Source organism: Chelonia mydas, chromosome 15 (assembly GCF_015237465.2).
Source record: "Chelonia mydas isolate rCheMyd1 chromosome 15, rCheMyd1.pri.v2, whole genome shotgun sequence".
Classification (NCBI taxonomy): Eukaryota; Metazoa; Chordata; order Testudines; family Cheloniidae; genus Chelonia; species Chelonia mydas.
Window position 1 is genome coordinate 21,647,257 of NC_057856.1, and position 25,649 is coordinate 21,672,905.

Consider the following 25,649-nt stretch of genomic DNA (forward strand, 5'->3'; position numbering starts at 1 on the left):
ATGGGATGGGGGTAGGGGGTAATAGGTGCCTATATAAGAAAAAGTCCCCAAAACCAGAACTGTCCCCTTAAAAACGGGACAGCTGGTCACCCTACTTAGGTACTACAGAGTCAGGGTATCATATGAAGTATCTATATAGATGGAACTTGACTAAAAATTAAGACCTTCAGGAGGAGATTGGTAGAGTCTTTTTTTGTTTGTTTGTTTTTGTTTGGTTGATTGATGCAATTTCACAACAGAAAATGTTTCAGTTTTGCCAGTCTCACGATCAGGGGCATAAAAAAAAGTATTGCATGTTTTATACATCAGGCAACAAAGCCACTGAAGATTAGAAATTTTAGGGGAGCTTTGGGGAGGATTCTCCCTCCCACTCTTCTTTTGTGACGAGCTGGAGGAAGATGAAAAATGGATACTGTGCTGTGTCCCAGAAGAAAGCAAATATTTTATTTTCTTTAATGACCGCATTGGATTCTGAAATTAAACCCAGCAGGTGAAGAGATCCTGTGTAGATTTAAAAAGGGATCACACAGTGTGTTCATGTGCTAAGTCAGGAACAGTTTAAGCCCTGCCATGCTCTATAAAACTGAAACAGTGTTACCCTCTAAACATTCTGCTTTTCAAAGCCATCTCTCTCTCCCCACCTACCTCGAGTCACTGGCTACGAAATGTCATCCTAACTTTAAATATCACTTTCTGGTTCCTCCCTTTAAAATCATTGGATGATCTGTGTTAAATATTACAAGAGTCCCAAATTTGGACTCTATTGCCTACACCCCTTCCCCTTTTCTACAGAAACCAACTCTATAAATAATGGAAAATAATCCCCAGTGCACCTTTTAAATCAGTTGAGCTGAGAATAGCTAACCTTCACTCTGAACTCACTCCAACTGCAGGTTAATGCAGATAATTGCAGAGCACCTGGTCTAAGCCTGGGGTATGTGAATCATCACTGTAGCACACCTTTCAATCTTTTATTCTGATGTAATGCCCTGGAGCAGCTGAGAGTGCCTGTTTAAGCTTTGTTCCTAGTGGGTGTGCCAATACACTGTCAGAATTCTCTTACTACACACAAAGGAAAGGCTGTACTTTAAAAAGTAAAGTGGATATGTATATATGTATGTGTGTGTTTGTGAGTGTGTTTATATACACATACATTATATATACACATTAAAATAGCTGTGTATACACAAATACTTTTAAAATGTGCACATGTATGTAATACGTGTACATACATGTGGATCTGTATGTACTTGTTTATACACACCCACATTATACACACACACACACGTGTCTACACACACACACACACCTGTGCGCATGCATGTGTAATGCACACTTTTATAATGCTATGCATCCGATGAAGTGAGCTGTAGCTCACGAAAGCTCATGCTCAAATAAACTGGTTAGTCTCTAAGGTGCCACAAGTACTCCTTTTCTTTTTACTTTTATAATGATTACATGTCTTGCTTGGTTTAATAGACACATTTTTAGTCCCTCAAGTGACTTGAAGGACAAACACAGCCTTTGTCAATCACACCCTATCCTTGGGGATGGATTTATTTCTGCTATAGTAGTAAAATGTATACTGCACTGACTGTTTAACTACCCTCTCCCCCTCTATATTTGTGACACTAAAATGCCTGCAGGGCATTTTGCTGCAGGTAACTTGCTTGTAGATGCTTGTAAGCTCCTGCTAGTCTGAGATTTATGATGTCCAAATGTGGTCTGAAGTCATAAACTAAATAAAAGCTGTTTACAAAGGTTTCAGACAGTGTTTCGAAAAAGTCCCTGATTATGCTACCATGCATGGATGAAACTATATGTAAGCGGGGGAATAGTCCCGCTATTGTGGGGAACTTTCCTGGCTTCTGCACTACCCCGCTGAAGTGGCCTAGCGAAAGGATCCGAGTCCTCGCTCCCACTTCCTTTACCCAGTGGCCTCCCTGCCCTTGAGGACTCCCCTTCCACTCTCCTGTCTGGCAGAGTCCTCGTAACCCCAACAAGGCTGGGCCCAGGATTCCTGGGGGGCTCGACCCCCAACCCTGCTGTGGTCACCTAGGACAGGGCCTAGGGTGTCCCCACTCCAGGGTACTCTCTCGCCACTGGGCACTTCTCTGACCCACTGACCATTACATACAATTTAAAGCAAATGCAAGTTATTTAATCAACAATTAATTTTGAAAAGAATAAGGAAAAATGGGAAAGGTTAAAGGAAACACATCACCCCGCTCTGTGGCAGGGAACATCACAAACAGTCTCTCTGGAATGTCCGGGCAGTTCAGTCTGTTCCTTGTAAGTCCCAGGCCTCCTTCTCAGGCCCTGGCTGTGCTGCAGGGATGCTGTGGGTTGGACACTTGCTCTGGTGGCGGCCACAGGCTCTCAGGCTCTAAGTGATAGGACCCTTCTTCCCAGTGTCACCCCCGCCCTGTCGGGTTACGATCCAAGCCTGGCCCGCAGAGCCTCTTGGCTGAGGCGTCTCCCTGTGCTGGGCCTGCTGCCCAGGGTCCCCCTCGCTCTCCCCAGCACTCCACTGCATCCAGCTCCGGACTGCTCCAGCCCCAGCTCCACCACTCTGTCTCTGCACTGCTGCTGCTCTGCCTCCAGCTCCCTGGGCTGCTTCTTTGGCCCCTCTGCCTCTGGTTGCTGCAGCTCTGCTTCCAGCACAGGTCTGCTCTGCAGGCTGCTTCTGTGACTCTGCTCCCAGCACTGACCTGCTTCCTGGGCTGCTTTGCTGGCCCCTCTGGCTCTGGTTGCTGCAGCTCTGCTCCCAGGGCAAGTCTGCTCTCTCTGGGCTGTGCCTCTAGCTTTGGGGCTGCAGCTCTGCTCCCAGGACAGCGTCTGCTCTCTCTGGGCTGTTTTTCTGGTCCCTCTGGATCTGGCCCAGCTCTGCTCCCCAGCTTAGGTTGGTCCCCTCCTTTCTCCTTAGCTCAGCCCCACTCTGTCTGACCCAGGTAGTTCCAGCTCATACGGAGGACGGGACCTCCCTGGCCTCCTGACTCCCTGATTAGCCTGCCGGCCCTGTCGTTCAGGCTGACCTGGAGCACTGGCCTCTCTCCGTTGTTCCTGGGCGATGTCAGTCTCAGGGTCCTGATTCCCCATCGACCCTTCCCCCTCTTTAGTACTGGGAGCTAGCAACTAAAACACCCCCACTGAATGTTAGTAAGGGGGCAACAGACCCCTTACATATATCTAAAATGCACAGCCATATTTGACTTGGTACTTATCCACTGAATTACATTTCCTTATACATTTAATTCAACTTGAAATCAACTGACGCCAGATGAAGTTTACTGCTTTCATTTGTAGGTGTTGCATAAACAAAGAATGTGGAAGTGAAGGATAGAGGGACAGGCACAAATTTGTGAGAGAAAGGAAGAAAAAATATGCACAGAGTACATAAAGTTTCCAGAAAAACAATAATACTTTGTACAGGGTTCATTTATAGTGTTATGACAATGATACAACCTCTGGACATTATAAAACTGCCCTGCATTGGGCAATACCGATTTCTTGTAGTCATGTACCCCAGTGCAAAATGAGTGAATTGTGAGTGTAAACTGCTACCTTTCTGATTTGCTATCATTTGCTGTTCACTTTACAAAAGTGTAAATGACTACATAAGGTGTAAAACAGTGAAGGGTTAAGCTATGGTTTGCTTAACTGCAGTAGTATAAACCTCCAGAAGTGGGAGCTTTCATATTAAATCGGGATACTGTCCCATTAAACAAAAAACTATCCTAGGGCCAAATCCTGGTTCCACTGAATCAGCAGCAAAACTCCCATTGGAGAGTCATGTTGCAAAATCAACTTCTAAAGGGCGATTGACAGACCTGGAGAGAGCAGAACCATTACAACCTGTCCTTACAGGTTTATAAAGAAATCCTTTTACCTTAAAGCAACAATTTCTATACCTGATGCCTGGCTTGTTGTGACTCCTACACAAGAAGGCTGGAGACTTTAGATAGTTTAATCTCTTATTCGGTACAAGATTTAAAGTACTTCCTTAATTACATTCTCCCACTATTTGACATCTTTGGACAAACCGCAGGACATTAAGACAGGTTAATACACATCATGCAGTATATTATCCACGACAGTCTACTTGAGCCAGGCATAATTTGTTACAGCAAAAGGAGCTCAATTAGAGTGAAATTCACCCCTGTACATGGAACCAGCACAAAGTCTAAGCATCACTTACACTCCCCAAAATAAGGCATAAGTGGTCCACAGGGGTGAACTTTACCATGAGAAAACTGTGCCTGTCCTGTAGCATCGATAAAATGGAAGACCTTTAGAAGCTAGGGTTTGATTCAAACCCCATTGAAATCAATGGAAAGACTCCCATTGACTTCACCAGGCTTTGAATCAGATCTATAGGGTTGCCAGAACTACAGTCCAGTCTTGTCTACTTTCTCTCTCAAAACTCCAAATGTACAAAGTTATTTATTTAAGATGAAACTCCAAGCAGTATGCAACCAGGGCAGTGTTCTTAATGCAAGAGTTCTTTGGGATTCAACTCCCAACTGTGCCACTCACTTCCATTCAGTTTGCTCATCTGTGAAATGGGCATGCTTACACTTTTCTGCCTTAGAGAGTGGCTGTTTGCCAAATGATTTGAGATCTGTGGACGGAAGGTGTTTTTTATCTTTCCAGTTATCTACAACTCCTCAAACCCACTGAAAAAATGATGTCAAACAACGAACCTAAAAAAGAATGGATTGGAAAGCATTTAGGGGTTATTCTTATTACCACAGTAAGTTAACAGCATGCACTGAAAAATACTATGGACTGTAGTTGCAATTCTTTAGCTAAATGGAGTGAAGCTACTTAATTGGATTAGGTAGGACAAAAATCTACAGATCTATTTAAATTATATCTATGCTGGTTAAAGGATAGCTTTCTTAATAGTAAATATGAACCAAATTCTGACTTTGGTGGGAATTTTGCTCCATTAAGCATGACTGGATTCAGTTATATGTTTTTAATCTTCTGGGTTACTGTGGCTTTAACATTCGCAGAAATACAGTTTGACACTACTTTTTGTCCTTGTAGTCCATTCAGCTTGACACTGCTTTGTGTCATTGTAGTAAATATAGTTTCATCTGTTGGGGCTTAGTATTTATTTACAGCAAATAATCTTTATTCCCTGAGTTAAATGGTTGAAACAATACATTTTCCATTATCTCCCCATTTCTAATGGCCTGGCATCCCTGCAGAATCTCTCTTCCAATTCTAGAGCGATCAAGTACATATAAAAATGATCTGCCAAAGGTAAAGCAGACAATAGACACATCCCTTCATGACCCTTTTGATGAATCTTTGCTGCCACAGGTCATGAACTTTATAGCATTTATTCAAAACAAGAGCCTGCTGTTATCCAGTAGGGGGTTAACTGTAACGGGGGAGGGGGGGAAACAGTCTCATTCTTGCCTCCTTAGTTAAAAGTTCTATTTTTATTATGATTCAGCTTATGTTACACCATCTAAAAACAGGAAGAAAAAAACAGTTTGGACTTCATCTTGTTTAGCTTCTAATCTCTTGCCAGACAAATTAGCCAGAAGCATTTTAGTCTGACAAATTTTAGTTCAGAGATAGACTAATCTGTAGCATTTCTGATTCATCCATTGTTTTCCTGGGTGCCTTGGGTACATTAGCCTCCCTGTAGTCATGCTAAGATTTGGTTCATAGGGAATCAAGTTACCCTTGTTGCAATGGTGAGGATATGTATCTGAGCCTATGATCTCAATGCCTCAAGACATGCTAAAATCAGAGAGATCCACCCAAGTTTCTGGGATGAGGCACAGTCATTCAAGGCAATCAACAGTGCCATCCAAAAAAGATCTAATAAGGAGAATGAAAAGAACCAGCTATGACTGTAGGGATAGATGTCACGCCATTGTATGTTTATTAAACGTGGAGTTGTTTTAATTATCTCAAAAGAAAGGGGTTATGTCAATTTGTTGTGTGAGAGCATTTAGTTCATTGAAACAGAATTGAACTTAAAAATAGCTTACTAACCATATTTAAGAGTAGAGAGCACCAAATTCTTCACATTCAAATAAAAAGGAAACTAGAATGGCAGCCTGACAGGCTGTCTGGTTCTGGACTCTAAAGGCAAGATTCACTAAACACTGGGCCAAATTCAGTTCTGATGTAACTATGTTAGCTTCAGTGGAGTTAGGCCAGGACTGAATCTGGAACAACATGTTGAGCCTTTGGTCTCCAGAGGCCTGATGCAAGCTCTGAAGTCAATGAAACTTTCCACTGACTTAACAGGTTTCGTCTTTCCATTTTCTTCAATGTGTTTTGCATCTTACACACGGTCCTAGGAGACTCCAAAAGCTGATTTTTTGGGAGCCACAAGCTCCTCTGCGACTAAAGCCAAAGGGTTTATTTATTTATTTAGTCTGGCTACAAGGTACTAGCTGTGCTTTGTGAAACTACAACTCAGTTTCTTATCCAAGAGACTGAACAGATGGTCACTGGAACTATGAGCCAAAACATAAACCCACTCCCTTGCACAGCCCCAAGCACAGGCCAGGGACAATCACAATCCTTGTGCTTGGAGACTGTTCCTTCTGGGTAACCTAGAAGCATCCATCCCAGAGTGGCTGAGGTGGCAGGGTCATGGCCCTGTCACCCTCTCTGCACCAGACTAGAGAGATCGCTGAGGATGATGGTGGGAGCTCATTCTGTGCACTGGGGAGAGGCACTTAATCCAAACTGTGTCTGGCTCTGCACTGATCACAGGATCGTGAAGTGAGGAGCTTTCCTTTGACTCTATTGAGCTTTGGATCAGATCTAAATGCCTCAATCTAGAAATAAAAATAAACATCCAGTTGTGAACTTGTGGAGAGTGTGATTTCCAATGAGTAAAGCAGGCTGAGGTGCAAAGCATATTCTTCCGGGCATGGCCTTGGCTTTGACTTTTCCTCTTTTCATTCACGGACACCAAGCCAGACACTCAGACCTCATATGACTCAAACTTCCACTAGATTGACTCATTCACCTTTGCGTATGTAATTAAATATCACGGCTGAAGGCTGTATTTCTTTCACAGAAAAGCCAAAAGAAGCTACTGTACAAAAGCTGCGGCAGCATTTCGGGACTAACAAAAAGATGCTGCATTTTCTCACCGCTTTGTCCTCTTGCATTGACAGCATGGCTCTATTCAGAAATAAAAAAGCTCCGAAGCCCATGTTTGCTGCCCAAAGCAACGTACAACAATTTTTGCTGCTGCCGTTTTGGCTAAATGTTTCCAGGTTTTAAGTGGCCACTAATAATTCAAAAAAGAAACACAGCCCTGAAACCTAGAAATGTTCCATAAACTTAAACGCATGGCTCATGAACAGCACACAGTGTGACAGGCTATAAACCTCAAGTCCCTGATTCCAAACAACAGCTTGGCATGAAGTGACCAGACCAGACTTCCCTTCTTAAACTAGGGGAGTACAGTACCTGGTAACTTTTTACAACCCTAGCAAGATCTTTCTCAAATTAAAGCCGTTGGATCTAGGACTTTGTTCTTTCTTTTTAAAGCTGTCCCCTGGCACACTTCCCCCTCTCCCCCCCAAATCCTACCGCTCAACGGATGGTTTTAATTCAGGCCACGGAATGGTACAAAGTTTGTCACTCACATAACAAGCCTTTGAAATCTAAAAAGGAATTCAGGTCGTTGGGGATTGTTTTAGAAGCTCTACTACAGTCAGTACGGAATCCCATCATGCTAGTCTCTATGGTACAAGTGATCGAGTCCGTTAGAACCTACTGCTAATTTGGGCAGATTTGATTCCCAACAACTCAGCTAATATTTGCATTAGTTACATATTTCTAAGATCTGGGCAAACGGGCAGAAAAATAAGATCTCCAACTGTAAGCTCTTTGGGGCAGGGACCATCTTTTTCTTCTGTTTGTACGGCACCTAGCACAATGGAGTTTTGGTCCATGATGGGCCTTCGGGACGCTATCACAACACAGATACTAAAATAATACTCCAAAGAACTTGCAATTTAAGCAACACAATACACACAGTTACCAATAAGATTTCTAGCAGCCACAGTGTTGCTGAAACTTAAGGACCAGATTCTGCAGACAACCACTCACATGATTAATCTTTATTCACGATAGTAGTACCACTGAAGCCAATAGGATAAGAGCTATGCAAACAAGGGCTTGTTTTCACTGCTGAGTTATCTCAGGCTTTGCTCAGGTTGTGTCCCTAATCCGGCTCCACTCCGCACACAGAAACCTCTCATCCAAATTTGGTGGTGCTTTACCTGTGGGCTCACTGCCCTATCTTTGGGTATGGGCTCAAGACCAAGTGCTATTTACTCTTGGGCTGGTAACCTGCCCATTTTGCAGTGTGAATACAGGGAAAGGTAAACCACTTGATTGCTGATAGTGCTCCAATGCCTTCCCACAATTCCCCCTTATGCTCAGAACAACAGACAAGTTTTCCCAGAATTCACTGGGGAAAAATCAAAGCGGCTCAGCTTACTGCAGCACTAAGAACCATGAGTTATGACCCCAGTAGTGCCTCAATCGGAGAGTGCAGCACCAGAGTGGATGCAGTAAGTCAAACATGGCTTTGCACTGAGGTTGCTCACACATGAGTTAGGCCATTGCTGATGCTCACACCCAAGTGGCAATAACCTGAGTTAACTCTCCAGTGAAGACATACCCGGAGTCAGGTTTCCAGGATCGAGTTCCAAGATACAGCTACATCACGCATGCTATGCCACCACAACCTCCCGAACAAGAAATTCCATTGTCTGAAAATCCATTGTCTGACGTCACAAAGGGATGCTATTTGGCTACTAATTTACAGTCATTAATTTAGAGAAGAGGGTTCAAAAGCATGCCTGATACCTTATGTATGGATGGAAGGAGTACATTCAAAGGGCATATTATTAATAATGGGTGGCAGTAAACAGCACAGAAAGAGGAAAGAGCTCAGATCTGGACCAAAACTTTGCCAAAGTTTGCAGAGTGTTGGAGGAGACGGATTGTTCAGCTCTGAGGTTTTCCTTTGGGTTCAGCTCTGTGCTAATAACAATGCTAGTGCTTGAATTGAATAGGCCGTGAGAACTGCAGAACACGGGCATTGCAGTGCCAGCTTCCCATGCCATCTCCTTGGGCCAGACTGAGCCCTCAGGTGGGGGTGCCTTCCTACCGATTGTTCCAAAGGCCAAGACGTTTTCCTCACCAGAAACTCCTCCAAACTCTTCAACTTGTGGGAAGGGATTGGAAAAGCAGCAGGGGTTGCTCTAATTTAACCCAGGGGCCACAATGGCTCCTAGACAGCTCTGAATCCAGGTGTCACAAAGATGGCTTAAAGCTACCTTGGCTCCCTCCATCAGGCTGTGCCTTCTGGGCTGTGCTTGTAAGAGGCACAGTGCAGAATGAGACCTGAGAGCTGAATTGCCTTTTCACAGCAGTTCCTGCATTGTGCCCAGATGATGATGCATTTTCTTCTCGCTCCTGGAACCTTGTCTCTCCTACTTCCTTTCTATTTTGGAGTCCTGGCCCAAGGAGGATGCTCAGCGGGAGCCTGGTCTGTGCCAGAGAGCGATCTCCCTTTGCACGTGAGGGCAAGATCTGCACCCAAATTCTCGCCTCTGCTTAGTCTAGGGAGAAGACTCATGTCCCCACTCCCCATCATCTGCTTCAGCCCTCTTCAGGAAGGATCACATACCAATCCAGGCCTTAGCTGCATTGTCAAGACTGCCAGCAAGTGTGCAAATTAGTTCTAGGATTTCACAAACTTAACCTAAAGCAAAGACATAGAAACATTCATACCCAGTAGGATGTAAGTCGTTTTAGTTTGCAGAGAATACTACTCTGCAAAATCGTTTCCTAACCCATACAGAAGGATTTGGGCTAAGTTTTAGACTAGCTTGCATTTGGCATCTAAATTCAGGTTTGGTATGTGTCCTTTTATTGCTTATACAAGAGCACAAAAATCAAACAGAAATCCTGGGGATGTTGCAGTTGAAATCAGATCCGCATTTGTTAGTGGGCTTTCATGGTCCAGGTGTAAAATCTCCAATAAACGTTAGACATAAGTCAAGCACAGAAAACCACCCTTTAACTTGACAGCCTGCTAACTGCAGGGCCACTGAGTACAAAGAAACAGCCCTGCCATCAAAACACATGGTCTTCTTAACTGACACCCATAAAACTTAAATTAATCAAAACACATTCTTCACCAAGGCTTAGAGTCACATTTACTGCACACATTGGAATGGAGTGGAAATTTCTGTAAAGGAAACTCAAAGTGCCAGTCATAGAAGCTCTTTAAATACTCCCAAACAAGGGCCAAATCTTGTTTAATTTATTTGGGGAGAAGCATCCCATTAGCTTGCTACAGCTCAAACAAGAAAAAGAAGCAGGATTTTATCCTGAAAGAAGAACAAAAAATGATAGCTCTTGAGCACTAAAAAATCTACGGGGGAGGCATCTCTGGCTGCTGTCACCATATACATTTTTGTGAAAGCATAAAAATATAGGACTGCGGAAAAATTCCATGGTAATATTCAGGGCGGGGCTATAGTAAATTTGGCCAACTTTCCAGTTGAGTAAGCGTAAGCCCAGGATGGTTGAGAAAACATCTTGCATACCACAAAGTTTGCTTTCACATTTTTCATGATTGAACCCGGTCACAAATTATATTTTGTTTGTACGACTAAGTCTCCTCTGCGCTGTCTTGCTCTATACTGTGATCAGGGTATTTCTATATCAACCCCTGTATTCCCAAGAGTGGATTATTTTGCATGCTCTGGTTTGTAATTTCAGCAAGTTTTTTTTCCTCTGGGGGCGGGGAAAGTAAAAATACTGTTCATCAGCATAGTGGAATCTCTCTCTTCCCATTGGCTCTTTTTAATTCCTTCTGCAGAAATTATGTTCTTTTGGCATCTTCTGGTGATTGCATTAATAAAGTATCACTTAAGCAAGAGTATTTACATATTTTGCTGAAACTAGTGCTATGAATCAAGGAGCAGTGCAGCAGGAGGTCAAAGCGATTTTATATAACAAGAATTCAAGAGACTGGGATGGAGGTAGGAGGGGGAATCCACCCGTCAGTTCTTGTAGAAGGTAGGCAATTACTGCACTTGTCACCCCTTTCCTATTTTATGGCACAATCCAAAGTCCGCTGACGTTGACTCCTGTTAACTTCCCTGGATTTTGGATCAGGCCCTTAAGCTAAGGAGTGCTCCAGATAACAGCATCCCTGCTGTGACTGACTCAGCTTCTTAGCAGGTGAAATACAGCACAGGACAAAACTGAGGGCTTGATCCACAAATGGATTTAGGTGCCTAAGCCCAACACTTAGGCACCACAGAGATCCTCAAAACTCCTGCTTGGCTATCATCTAACCTTGTCGGTGCCTAAACTCCCTAGAAGGTTAAGTCTCTCTCTCTCCCTGGTTTTGTGTAAGAAAAGCACCTAAAGCCAGGTCTGGTCAGTCCTAACTCTAGGACAAGACTGGTTTTAAGAGGAAAAATTATCTAAATCCAATTGGGGTAATAAACCCACTAAGTCTGTAATGGATCTGGATAATTTCTGTCTCTTTCCTTGAGAACATTCAAAAGAGCAGATATCAGGGTTGTTATCTGAAGGACACCATAGAAGTCTGGGAAGTCACAAAGGCTTTCTCACACAGTTAAACTCATAATTTGTTGTTGAGGTATAATCCCAAACAAATGATTTTCATTAAAGAGCTGCATGGCACAGTATCAGTCTAACAAGAGGTCTAGGCATTTGAAATGTAAACAAAGTAGATCCTCAAGCCTAAACATGCCTTGGCTTTAACTGAGAGTACCCTGAAAACAAGTTTCCTTGGCAAAAGCAAATGTATTGGTATGTAAATGCTGCTTCACCTCTCCACCTCTACCTTACAAACCTTGGTCTTAGGTTTGCCTACAACAGAGTTAAGGCAGCGCAAGGCAGCTTATATCAACATAACTGTGAAAGTGGCTACACTTAAATTTCACTCCCGCGTACATAACTTCCCTGCTATGCCGACTTAATAACTCCACCTCCATGAGCAGCATAGAGTGAAGGTCGATGTAGTTAGTTCAACACAGTATCAGTGTAGACACAGTGTTGCTTATATATGTTACCAGCTTTCAGGAGCCATCCCATAATGTTCACACTGACAGTACGATTGATACAAGCGCTCCTGGTGAGAATGCTCACTGCTGACACAAGGAGCACAGTGTAGACAAGCACAAGCAATGTAATTAATGCGATAGCGATATGATGATGTCAGTTAGGCCGACTTAATTTTGTAATCTAGACATGGCCTCAGAGCTTGTGAGGAAACCAACAGTCTTTCAAAATGTTGAAAGGCCCTGACCTTGCATCAGTGACATTGTGAGCATGTTGCACTCAGCTCATTAGTGGGAGGGCGCTAATGTTAGGACACCAGTCATATAGCTTTGTGTTTGGTTATATGGAGCCCAGTCCAGCAAGCTGTTAGTACCATCACTTAGCCAGTGGAATTTGAAGGAGTTCAGTACCTCACAGGAATTATTGCTCAACACATCATAGGAATCAGGCCCATACTTTGGATTCTGGCACATTGCTTTAATTTGGTCAGTTATGGTTATGGAGTCCATGCTGGTATCCCCATTAATTTCAGCGGGATTACTCACACACAAGTAAGGGTTTGCAGTATTGGTTCTATTCATTTTGATTTGTTATGGATCTGTGACAGACTATGAAGCTATTTCACTCCCCACATCCAGGTTTAAAGTACAAGTAAATGAAGCTACAAGGCTGCTCACAGGCTAAATTCATTATATGAAAACAAGAGGGCTTCTGCAGCCAGTGTGAGTCTGGATCTCAAGTCAGCCTAAGACTCAGAGAAAGAGTCATTGTGGCTATCTCCTTGTCAGGGATCAGAGACTGCCAGGATATAAATTAGCCAGAAAATTGGTGCAGATGGAGGTAAGTGGTAAAATACTAATAAGAAGTAATAATAATTCAAGAGGTGTGAAAAATAATTGTAACTTACATGTTGAGGGAGGTTGGCACTGAACACTTTCAGAATGACTTGGCCAAATCCTACAATACTTGATTCTTGAATGAGGACTGCAAGACTTGCCCAAATACAGATAAATAATTAAGCCATGCAGAATGAACATCTTCTCTATATCAATCCCTTAGAAAGAAAATTATTGTTATTTTCCATTTATAGAAATTTAGCACATGCAGATGAATATGCTGTCTTCCTACCCTACCTGTTAAACAAGATAATTTAAACTGCCTAAGAAAGCTCGAAGAAGTATATTGTGAACCAGAAGAGCTTGAATGACAAGTGACTCATATTAGGAATTCCTTGTGTTCAAACAGATCTCCTTGAAGTCAGATAAAAAGAGTTGTTGAAAACAGACAAAATCTCATTTCACTTCTCTCCTGGGAGGAGTGGAGACATCTTTTATACAGGGACAAATTCATCTCTGGTATAATTCCCTTTACTTCAGTGGAATTATACCAGAGATCAAAACGGATTGTCCTCTTTGCACTACACGCTTCGTGTCAATGATAAAATAATTTTGGTCTCCAAGGAGATCTGAGTGGTAGTGGTGGTGGGGTTTAAAGTATAAAATCTTGTACCACTTAAGTTTTAAAAACATATTAATTTGGTTTATTTGTTGACTTATGCAGCACTCAGAACAGCTGTCACTAAGAACTTTGTGTGAACTATATAAAAAAAATTTCTAAAGTCATGCAGATGGTGAGCCAAAAAACCATCAGTGTCCCAGACCTCACAAAGAACTCACCTATCTTGTATTTAATCAGAAAAAAAAATATCAAGGCCTACATTATCTACCAATGACTAGTGGTTCTGGATGTTTCCATCTTTGGGTACCTAACTTATGCCTTCAAGAGGCTTGATTTTCAGAAAGTGCCGAGCACCTGCCTGCTGTAAGGCAGACTCTTTCAAAGTGTCTCAAGTTGAGCCCCCCAAAAATGGCTTATTGAGAGACTTGGGGAGTGTAACAGTAGCTCGCCTCTTTTCCAACTCACGACCTGACCTCTTTGTTGTGCTGCCAGTTGCAGTGGGGGTTTTTTGATGTGAACAGCTGTCCTTTCCTCTTATAAATGCATATTGCAGTATTCCACAGTAATGGTTTTACATTCTTCAGTAACACTATTGTGTAGTCTAGGCTGTAGTGTTCTGGCCCACTGGTGTAATATTTTGTAGTATTTTTATAAGGATAGAAACTGCTCTTGTCACAAAGGCCACAGCAACTACATGGTACCAATTTCCAGCCGCTCCTGACCAATGTAGATTGGGCAGACAGACCAGGCACTGGCAATTTATTTCAAGGATATCCACCTCTCTCATGTCTAATACTAACACGCTAGTGACTCTAGATCACAGTCACAAATGAAAATGTTGGTTCTCACAAAGTGCCAGCTGGTAGTTTCAGTTGTTTCTAGAGTCAAACAGTAGACCCATGCATCAGATTTAATTAGATTCTTTGGCAATACCTTTGCTCTGAGCTATATGACATAAGCCATTGCATTTTTAATTGTGATATGTGTCACACGAATCTCCCATATAACATAACCAGTGATGTGTCTGAAGCTGGCTTGATGTGTTCTGCTGATGCAGAAGATAAATCCCATGAAACATGAGCCAAAACATTAGGTTACTGTACAAGTGTACTTTGTCATCAGACCTGGAAGACAATGCTCTCCAAAGCAAGGTAGTACGTTACCCATGTTTTGAACTCACCCATGCTAGGGAATTTTCATTCTTCAACTTTAAGAGATGGTTAGTTGATAAGAAGGGAGTGGACACAGGACAGATCAGAAGCCGAGAAGGTGACCAGAAATGGGGAGAGTTAGAATTAAATACAAGGAAAAAAGCTAGCAGAATAAACATATAGTAACATATATGCTCATGGTAGAGCACAACTTCTGGGTCCTATTCATGGCTCAGCCACTGACTCTGGGCAGCCTTGGACATATCACTCTAAACTCAGTTTCTCTACAAGTAAAGTGAGGATAATACCTTCTTCACAGGGCGTGGTTGTAATGTTTAGTTAATTTGAGCTGCTCGACAGTCTCCTCTTATGATATTGCTACAGATAGAGTGGGAAGTTTCACATCAGGAAATTCACAGTTCCTTGGCTGCTTTCCTTTCATGGCGGGTGAGGCAGAACCTGCTGTTTTTGCAAGTCTGTGAAGAGGCATTGGCTGCTTATTGCATGTAAGCCCAAGGTCCACAGGATCAGCAGAAGCCAAAATTGTGGCTCTGTGGTCTTCTGCTTGTCAGATCCTTGGGTCTTTGCCTCCTGTATTGGTTCTATGCTCCACCCCTGCTGTGTACAGACCGCTCTGCCAAGAGTGCACAAGAGCTGCAGAGGACTTAGTATTGCTGCTGTCAGCAGACAGAATTTATTAAGCAAATTACATTGTAAATTATGCTGCTTAGAGAAAGGAACATGTCGCAGTGAGTGGCTGTCCGCAACTTCTCCCTCAGGCCTGACTAGTCATGCTTCAGTTGGCTGCGTGCATGTTGGGGCTGGAGGTTGCTGCATGCATGGTAGAGAGAGACGCTAATGCATAGCCACCTACAGGACAGCCCCACCCCACAGACATCTCACAATTAAACTCCTCATAGTGCCATTCAGCAGAAAGCAGGAGGGCTAATATCTCTGAGACTTTCAGATGAAAGAGTTATAAAGTGAAACCTGTATTACAGACAACTATTATAAGCATGCCCTTGCTTTCAGAGACCACCCTAAGGTGTCAAGTAAAATTCTGTCCCACCTTTATTAGAAGGCTAACTGTATTAAGCAACCAATTTTTGTTGGTTCCTTGGGTGGTCACTCATGACAGGTTTCACTCTATCTCAGACATGCAATGGCATGTATCACCTAGCTCAGAGCAAAAGCATTACCAAGAAATCTCATTAAAAATAACATCAGATGATGCAACAAATTATCAGATGCCTGGTCAATTTGTGCAACCTATTCAAAATCATACATAGAAAGGCATGAAGCCAGGCAAAGAGTGAATGACATTTATTACCCTCTTGACTTTTCAGAAGCATATGTGAAATGGAATTTGTGGTCTCAGTCTTGTTTCTAATAGAGCATCAGAAAATGATTATTCCCACCCCCACCCCATGTAAAAAAGACAAAAATGAAAAATAATGGTCAGTGTTTTTCTTTAAATTCTTCTGGGTTTTGATTGAAAATAGTTTTTTTTAAAATGAAAATATAATTTTTTCACCATGATTTACATTTGGCCAAAAATACATTTGGTCAAAAATACATTTTCCAGGAAAAAAACATTTAAAATGAAATTTTTGACCAGCTTTAGTTCCTATTGAACTAATGCCTGAATCACAAAACTAACACAATTTGGAATCCTTGTTGCCAATCTCGGCAGAAAGGCCAAGAAATCAATGGACAGAGAGACTGAATTCTCTTTTCCCTTCCTGATGTGACCAACACACAGGGTGGATCTGTAAGTGCAGTACACTTTGTATGTGACAAACTACAGAGCCTCTGAAATAAAACAAGTATAACATTTTAGAAGAATAGTGTTATTTCTGTATATATAGTTTTTGCAAACATTAACCAGTTAATCTTCACAAGAAAGGATAATTAGCAGAAACAGCAGTCAATAGTAAATCCAAGTTAGTAGAAAACATGCCCCTCTTTCTAACTTTGGAATGGACGAGACTGCAAGATGACAAATGGCTTTCAGTTGTTTTTTCTGTTCTGCATGTTCATTGTCTCAGAAATCAGACTGAAGAAGTTCCTGAGACCCTGGTATCAGCAATGACCATAGAAACATAGTTTAAAACTGGTCAAAAAATCCAACAGGAGTTTTGCAACAAAATAAATAAATAAATAAAAATTTCAGTGTTTGAAGCAAAAAGCTTTTTTTCCTTTTAACTATTCAGATTTTTAAATATTCATATACGATCAAAAATGGTTGGTTGGAGACCATTTTTGTTTTGTAGTAAATGAAAATGATCAATGACCATTTTTATAATGCCTTTTATTTTGTTTTTGGTAGAAAAATTTGGATTTTTTAAAAAGGCAAATCATTTTTTGCAAAAAATTTAAATGTCAACAATGTTAACAATTTTTCATGCAAAACTGTTTTTAGAAAAAAAGCCATATTTGTGGATAAAAATTAAATTATAATTATTAAAGCAAAATGGACCAGCTTTATTATGTAAGCTCTTTGGAATAGAGGCTGAGGTCCAGATCCTCAAAGGTAATAAATGCCAAGCTGCCATTGAAATCAATAGGAGTTAGGTGCCTAAATACCTTTGAGGATCTGGGCTTGTGTCTTCCTATGTGCTTGTGTATCCCACACAAATTCCCCTCTGTGCCCAATCTACATTGGTTACATGCATTTCCTCAGCAGACTGGGCACAGAGGGGACTGTGTCACACACATGCACCTAGCGAGCCTTAGACCTTTAGTTCAAACTGTAACTCGTACTTTTAGCTCTGCAGACCCCTGGTTCAATCCTGGGTGCGTTTGTCAAGAAGGTGACTGTTTCACTTGAACAGCCCCACAACAGTGGGGATTCTGCTCCAAAGAAGGCAGGCCATGAAAGCCCATGTCAGAGGTCAGCATTCTGTTCATTCTGTGGAGTGCTCCATCTATCCTCATGCAGACGGGGTATTGTAGGAGGGCAGGAGGAGGGCCCTAACTACATGCTGGTGCTGAGGAGATTTAATATATGGATCCACCAGCCACACCCTTCTGAGTACATACTGGGGGATTCAGCTGCTGCAGTGCTATGTCGGATGGGTCCTCACTGCTTTTCCATGAGTTGCTAGGGTTGCCAATCTTCCAGGATTGTCCTGGAGTCTCCAGGAATTAAAGGCTAATCTTTAGTTAAAGATTATGTCATGTGATGAAACCTCCAGGAACATGTCCAAACAAAATTGGCAACCCTAGTTGGAGCACTCACTCAGAAACTATCAGATTCCTGCTCCATCCCCACCTCCACCCGCTAACCTCATTCATAGGGCTAAGGATTTGAATCTTAGTCTTTGTACAGCAAAGGAGTTCTGAAGCAAAATAGTGGCTGCACACACAGAGGAGCCAAAAATTAAAGGGTTAACACAAATAACACTAACACAGAGGTGGGCAAACTATGGCTCGCGGGCCACATCCGGCCTGCAGGACCGTCCTGCCTGGCCTCTGAGCTCCCGTCCGGGGAGGCTTGCCCCCGGCCCCTCCCCTGCTGTCCCCCCTCCCCCGCAGCCATGCCACCGCCCGCCCACCTCCAGGCTTTCAAATAAGCCTGACCTGCCGCTCTGAGCAGCATGGTAAGGGGGCAGGGGGAGGGGAAGATTGGGTAAGGGGCAGTCCCAGGGGGCAGGGTAAGGGGTCCCAGGGGGCAGTCAGGGGACAGGGTTGGATGGGGCGGAGTTTCGGAGGGCGGGTGGTCAGGAGACAGGGAGCTGGGAAGGGGGGTTGGATAGGGGGTGGGGTCAGGGGACAAGGAGTGGGGGAGGGGTTGGATGGGTCAGGGGTCGCGAGGGGCAGTTAGGGGGTGGGGGTGTGGATAGGGGTCGGGGCAGTCAGGGGACAGGGAGCGGGGGGTCCCGGGAGAGGGCGGTCAGGGGACAAGGAGCAGGGGGGGTTGGATGGGTCGGGGGTTCTGAGGGGGGCAGTCAGGGGGCGGGAAGTGGGAGGGGGTAGATAGGGGAGGGGTGCCAGGCTGTTTGGGAAGGCACAGCCTTCCCTACCCGGCCCTCCATACTGTTTCGCAACCCCAATGTGGCCCTCGGGCCAAAAAGTTTGCCCACCCCTGCATTAACAGTCAGTAATGTGTCATGGGTTGGATTTACTTATTTATTGTTTACCCTAAACCAGTCTATATTTATTCCCTATGCAGTAAGCTATGTAAAGTGATCCTCCACAAACTTCCGTGACATCATTCTAGATCAAGAGTTTCTACTGGAATGAGAAATATTTGAAAATTCTCCAGCAGGGGAGTTTAAATGGTTTATAGGTGGAGAAATGAATTCCAGCCAGGCAGTTCCAAATGGCAAGAAAGTGGAAGGGACACAGACTATACTGATAATGGCATGGAAGACACTGCTAGAGAACTCGATAAAGTGAATTTCGTTCGTAATGCAAGAATCTCTTTCTTTTCCCCTGCAAATGATGCCACTTCTTTATTTTCAACATAAATGAATCAAAAGACTCAATTTAATTGCTGAGTAACTGATCTTAAAATATGTAGGAACATGAACTATGTTAATGGTATAACCTGGGGGGAAAATCTCTCTTAGTATTGTTTACTTTATTTCTATTTTTACAGGTACCTAACCCTATCTGTCTCTAGGACCTCTTCCAGAATGTTGCTAATGACAAGAGAACTGGGGCTATAAGCTGGCAGCACAAAAAGGAACCAATGCCACACCCAAGTCTGTTTCCAGCATTTCTGTCAGGGCACAATTTACTGTTCAAACACAACTTAACATCAAAGCAAAGCAAGTTCCCTGACCAGTGCAGGCTGCAGTCCCCCAAGGCTTTTTCCTGACTCCCACTCCTCGGAGAGCGCTGACTCCCAGAACCTTCATGGCTGGAGTTCTTCCCTATTCCCACGCCGCTGTGCAGAGCTGTGTGGGACCCTGGGGTCACATAGCCCGTGCTGCTGCAGATTCACTGCTGTTGCTATTCAAACTACCCCGATCAAAGCGATTTCACTTGTCCACAGGTGCGGCAGCCACACCTCTGATGGCCGTGTAGATATACCCTAAATTACTCACCCGTGGAAAGTAGGTAATACTTACCTACCTCACAGGGGTGTTGCGCGGATTAACTCATTCATGCTCAGATAGCACACTGAATATGTAAAGCGCTCCATAGGGGCTCAGTGTTACTGGGTCATAATTATACCAGGTAGAAATCGTACAGCTGCACTGAATGCACGAGAATTGTACCTTCTGATCTCTGGCCTGTATTTGGCTTATTGCCAACCAAACTCCAGGAAGTACTGGAAATCTTGTAAGAAAGTCTCTTCTCATTAACTTTCCAGTCATTTTCCAAACCAAAAAGATTGGAATAAATATCCACATTTTGAATCCTTTTTCCGTACCCCATCGTTTGAGGTTCTATTGTCACATTCAAGGCTCTGTTCTAGGGCCTGATCTACAGCCAACTGAAGTCAATGAGAGCATTTCTTTGACTTCAACAGGCTTCAAATAAACGTACAGGAGCTATTTTTCTATGGCATGGTCAAACCAGTTTGATACAACCTACAGAGCAGAAGTAATTGTGTCAATAACTATATCGGATTTTACTAAAAAGCAACTCCTAAATAAGTAACAAAATAAGTCAAATCACCACTTATCTGAACAAAATGTTTTCAGTACTGGCAAGTGTAAGGTGAGCAAATTGCTAATCTAAGGACAAGGAGACAATACCCTCCCCCCTTTCCAATGCAAACAAATGGTAGTGAAATGTAACATGATGCTTGTTACCACCAAGGGGAAACATTTTGTCAGCTATCCTTCCTTTCAGAAAGCCTGCACATTGTTTCCTTGTAATGTGATACCAACAAGTATTCTTGGTAACCAGTTTAATGCTTCCGAGGGGCCGCCAGTTGGTCAGTAGAAGGTGGCAGATGTACTTGAAAGTCAAAGAATTAATGCATTACACTTCAGTGTTGACTTTGATCCAAGAATGTCAAAGAGCTTTATAACTATTAGATTAGCTAATTCTCACTCCCCTGGGAAATAAAAAGTGAGCTGTAGCTCACAAAAGCTTATGCTCAAATAAATTTGTTAGTCTCTAAGGTGCCACAAGTCCTCCTTTTCTTTTTGCGAATACAGACTAACACGGCTGCTAGTCTGAAACCAATAGTAATAATATCACCTAGCTCTCATACCTTTTTTCATCCATAGATCTCAAAGTGTGTTACAAAGGTCAGTATCATTATCCCCATTTAACGGAGGGGAAAATCAAAGCCCAGAGAGGTGGAGACTTGCCCAAGATCACCCAGCAGACCTGTGGCACAGCCAAGAATAGAACCCAGTTCTCAATCCAGCACACTGTGCCCTAGGCCACATTGCCTCAAATATATCCATTTACACATCAATAAGGTGAGACACAGGGACGTTAAAGCCTACATTTCCAGAAGTGGTCTCTTAACTTTGGCTGCCCAATCTAAGGCACTGATTTTCACAATTACTAAGTACTCTCAACTTCAATTTCCTTCACTGGGCACTGCCACTGCTCAGCATCTCTGAAAATCAGGCCTTAGATGTCTCAAACTGGACATCCAAAACCTGAGGCACAGAAAACTGGAGTACACTTTGAAAAGCTGAACATAAGTGACTTGTCCAAAGCCACATGTAAATTACTAGCAGAGCTGGGATTAAAATTCAGAAATCTTAACTCTTACTCTTTCCGCAAAGTCATGCCCCCTTCCATGCTATCCCAGCTAGTAACAATCTACTGATATACACTGAAAATTAATGTGAAAAAAGTTATTCTATTAACTTTATTTTTAAGTGGACTGGTTTACAAACAAAAGAAAGCACCACACCAAGTCACTAACTTGTATAAAACAGTTCTGTTTTTCCTATGCTTTGGTGAAGAAAATAGTTCACTTTGATTTCCTGGTTTCTTTCTAGCCCTTGAGTGGCAGGCAGACCTTTTACATTATTAATAAAGTTTTGAATTTGTGTCTTTACTCAAGACTAAAGTTTTTTGGGGAGCTTTGAAAAACCAAGGAGCGAAGCAACCCATCACAACATTTACAGATAAAACATTATGCTTTTTGTTCCCATCAAACTTTTGAGGTTTTAATATATGATAGTCTTGATTTTAATCACAAATTCTGTTTAAAGTGTGTGTGTGTGTGGGGGGGGGGGAAATGCCAAAGATGATGAGTAGAGAATCTCTGTGTCTTGATATAATGAGAGGAGAAGGTGATATCCACAAACGCCTACCAGAAAATAAAACTTTATTTTCTTTGGGCAAAATTCACCCCAAATTTCACACTTATGGTCAGATTCACCATTGCTCTGTACCCTGCAGTGGTTTTTTACACCAGTGCAAAGTGTAAAATGCTACCAGATCAGACTGGTACCACTTTACACAGATGCAATGACTGTACAAGGTGCAATGTGTCTGGCCCTAATGAATTTCCCAAGGGCTGTGTCTATTTGACCCAAATCCCTCTAACCATGTAGTCCAAGTAGCTAGGCTTAGTGCCGGAGAGTTATCTTCCTTTCACCCCAGACACAGAGCATGGGGACATAGCTAGTGGATCCACTGAGTAGCTAGTGTGAAATCCAGGTTCCATTGACTTCAATGAAGCCAGGATTTGTAAGCAGTTAAGATGTCCAATAGTCTTTTGTATTTTCACCTGCAGTTCTAAGCAGAAGCCATTTCAGAAAATTTCAGCTTTTCATTTGCATTTGACAACTCAAAATTAAACAGATTTTTGTGGAAGGGCAGGAAAGGGAGAGAATTTGCTGATAAACACATTTTTCCAGCTTTCCTCATTTCATCCAGTGTTTACAAGGTTAGGTCCTTAAAATTCTTACCTCCTGGTGACAGTAGCTATTTATTTTTGATTAGTTTCATGGGATTTCAGGATTGCTTCAGGCATACATGAAAGCTGACCAAAAATTAAGCACAAACCAGTATCAGCAGCACACATTTCACCAGATGCTGCTTGGATTGCTGTTTCTAATTCACAGCAAATCACTAAGGGCATGGCTACACTTGCAGATGTAGAGTGTTGTGAGTAAAACCTGCCTTCGGACAGCGCAGTAGGGAAAGCGCTGCAGTCTGTCCACACTGACACCTGACAGCGCACTGGCGTGGCCACATTTGCGGCACTTGCAGCGGCACTGGGAGCAGTGCATTATGGGCAGCTATCCCACACAGCACCTCTTCCCATTCTGGTGCTGTGGCTTGTGGGAAGGGGGCGGAGGGTGCAGGGCATTCTGGGTCCTGTCCCAAAGCCCCATGATGCATCAGTTTGCATCCCAGCATTCCCTGTGCTTCCACCCACATTTGGTGCCATCTTTCAATGTTTTTTGTACTGTGTACTCTGTCTTCCCTTTTGGTCTACAGGAATGGAGCTCAAACTGCTGAGGAATATGCTGATGAGTCTTGTCAGTGCGTCACGTTTGGCAGTCGAGTTACTCCTTAAGATCCAAAGTGACAGTGGGGACTCCGACCATGATATCGATGCGAGTAATGCATATGACACGAGTTTGCTTGTGGCATTCACGGACATGCTCATTACCATGGAACGCCACTTTTGGGCTTGGGAAACAAGCACCGAGTGGTGGGATCACATCGTCATGCAAGTCTGGGATAACGAGCGGTGGCTGCAGAAATTTCGGATGAGAAAAGCCACTTTCATGGGACTGTGTGCGGTGCAAGGACACAAGATTGAGAGCAGCCCTGATGGTGGAGAAGTGGGTGGCTATTGCAATCTGGTAACTTGCAACTCCAGACAGCTACTGATCGGTCGCTAACCAGTTTGGAGTGGGAAAGTCAACCGTTGGAATCGTGTGATGCAAGTTTGCAGGGCCGTTAATTGCATCATGCTCAGAAGAACCGTGACTCTGGGTAATGTGCAAGACATCGTGGAAGGCTTTGCACAAATGGGTTTCCCTAACTGAAGAGGGGTGATAGATGGCGCGCATATTCCAATTCTGGCACCAGCCCACCTAGCCTCCGAGTACATTAATTGGAAGGGCTATTTCTCTATGGTTCTCCACGTGCTTGTGGATCACCGTGGGCATTTCACAGACATTAACGCAGGCTGGCCCGGAAAGGTGCATGATGCACCCATCTTTCAGAACACTGGCCTGTTCAGGAAGCTGCAAGCCGGGACTTTTTTCCCAGACCAGAAGATCACCGTAGGGGAAGTCAAAATGCCCATTGTGATCCTTGGAGACCCTGCTTACCCTTTAATGCCATGGCTCATGAAACCCTACACAGGGAGCCTTGACAGCAGCAAGGAGCGGTTCAACAACAGGCTGAGCCGGTGCAAAATGACTGTGGAGTGTGCTTTTGGCCGTTTAAAGGGCCGCTGGCACTCTCGGTATGGGAAGCTGGACCTGGCCAATGACAGCATCCCCGCAGTTATATCCGCGTGCTGTACCCTCCATAACATTTGTGAAGGGAAGGGTGAACGATTCACTCAGGCATGGAACTTGGAGGTTCAACACCTGGAGGCTGAATTTGAACAGCCAGAGAGCAGGGCTATTCGAGGGGCCCAGCGCGGGGCTGCAAGGATTAGGGCTGCAAGGATTAGGGTTGCCTTGAGGCAGCAATTTGAGGCTGAAGCCACCAGTAATGTCTGGTGCCCTGCACGGGGGTGAAGTGCAGTGGGTCCAATGTTAGTAGGAATCTCTGTTTGCTAAGATGACTTGCAGTGCCTGTTTCTTTCCTGGGCTATCTTTTACTTTATGTAATAATAAAGAATGTTTTCAAAGCCAAAAAATCCATTTATTGAAAAGAAAATTCATTTATTGAAAAGAAACACAACTGCTTGGGAAACAGAAAGGGCAAGTGGGTGGGGTGGTGAACGGTAAAATCACAGATTTGCGTATGTCCTGTCTGGAGTGCTGTGCAATGAGTGCTGCACTTCAGGATGGCTATACTGCATGGTGATGGGGGTTGAGCACAGAGGGTAAGGGTCATAGTTTTCAGGGCTGGGTGGTGAAGCTACAGGTGTTGGAGGCAGCTGGTGGTGGTAAGAACCCAGATATTGGGGAAAGTGGGTTGGAGGTGACATGGGGGCACAAGGGAAAGTTTTGGGATAAGGGCTGTGGGGCGCGGTAGTGCTCCGCCTTCATGGCTACGAGCGCCTGGATAGAGTCTGCTTGGCGCTCCATTATGTTTATCAGCTGCTCCGTGCTTTGGTGCCAGCAATCCGCATTCTGCTGGCGGATCCTCCTTTCACTGTCCTGCCACTCCTGCACTTTTCGATTTTCATTACTTGAATGCTGCATTACTTCATGCAACATGTCTTCCTTGCTTTTACGTGGCCTCTTTCTGATTCTTTGGAGTCTTTCAGCCGGTGATAACATGGACGGCTGAGATCTCAAGGTTGCATCTGCAAAGGCAAAGTGCAACACTTAACTGAGGCAGCATTGTTCACACCAGACAGAGCACTGATTCCCCCATACTTAAGGGCAAGCACAGTCTACACAATAGCATAATTTGGCCGTCCCAAAGCGAGTGCACATAACCCATGGGAGCCCCAAAATGATGAGTAAACACAGGCTCAAGCGTGACTGATTGTTTCACGGCTGTACTGTCCTCTGAGTTTCTGTGCCTTGGGGAGAGCCTACAGCGGCAGGGGGCCCCTATACTGAACACTGTCCCCACATTTTCCACAGGAATTCGTCCTGGAAGATATCTTGCTGCTGAGGGTGACCTGGGAAGCAAGGGAGACTCTTCTACTGCAATGCGGCTTCCACCCTGGCCCATGTCAGCTTGCCTGTGTGCAGCAACGGTCCCCCCACCCCTCACGGCACAGTGGTGCAGGCACGTTAGCCTTACTGGGACAAAGACCACAGTGGCTCTCCCAAGAAACCTGCGCAAGTGCATTGCCCAAGTTCTGGCTGAGACCTTTGACGAGATCACTGAGGCCGATTACTGCGATGT